Below are 788 nucleotides of genomic sequence, written 5' to 3'. Positions count from 1 at the left end.
ATCCTTTTTATTTACCCTTGCCTTTTGGTTTTAAGGGCTATTGTCTTTTTGCTCTTGCCTTTTGGTTTTAAGAGCTTTGGCATTTTCTGCTTGCTTTCTCTTTTTCTTTCTCTATATTTTTTTTTCTGCAAGCTTCGTTCTTTGCTGCTTTTTCTTGCTTCAAGAATCCTTTTTATGATTTTTTAGATTATCAATAACATGTCTCATGTTCATCATTCTTTCAAGAGCCAACATATTTAACAGTCTTAAACATCAAATTCAAAAGACATATGCACTGTTCAAGCATTCATTCAGAAGACAGAAAGCATTGCCACCACATGTAAACAATTAGAATTTATCTTATTAAAAACTAGAAAAAAATATTGCCTCTTATTCTAAAGAAATTCTTCTATTTTATTCATGTTTAATGATGATGATAAGATTAAATTATAGCTTAATTGGGGATAAAATCAAAAATATAGATACTAATTACTACTATATGACTCCTGAGGTAAAACTAAAATAAAAACAGCTATCACAGAGTTAAGGCTAAGATTGGAATTTAACAACCTTTGTTCTGGGAAGTGGATGTTCCTCTAATCTGCGGGGTGCTTGGTCCTTCAAGAGATAATTTCTGGCGCTTCAATTCCCTTAAATCACGCCCTTGCTCCTCCTGTTCTTTAAGCAAATAAAGAACACAGAATGCTACTTTGTTCCTTCTGTTCTTTTTGTATTTGTTCCATAGCTTCTTGCATCTTGGTAATAGATGTTTCAAGATACTCCCAGTATTCAGATTGAGGGATTTCTGG

Source organism: Arachis ipaensis, chromosome B04 (assembly GCF_000816755.2).
Source record: "Arachis ipaensis cultivar K30076 chromosome B04, Araip1.1, whole genome shotgun sequence".
Taxonomy (NCBI): domain Eukaryota; kingdom Viridiplantae; phylum Streptophyta; class Magnoliopsida; order Fabales; family Fabaceae; genus Arachis; species Arachis ipaensis.
Note: the sequence above shows the minus strand (reverse complement) of the source record.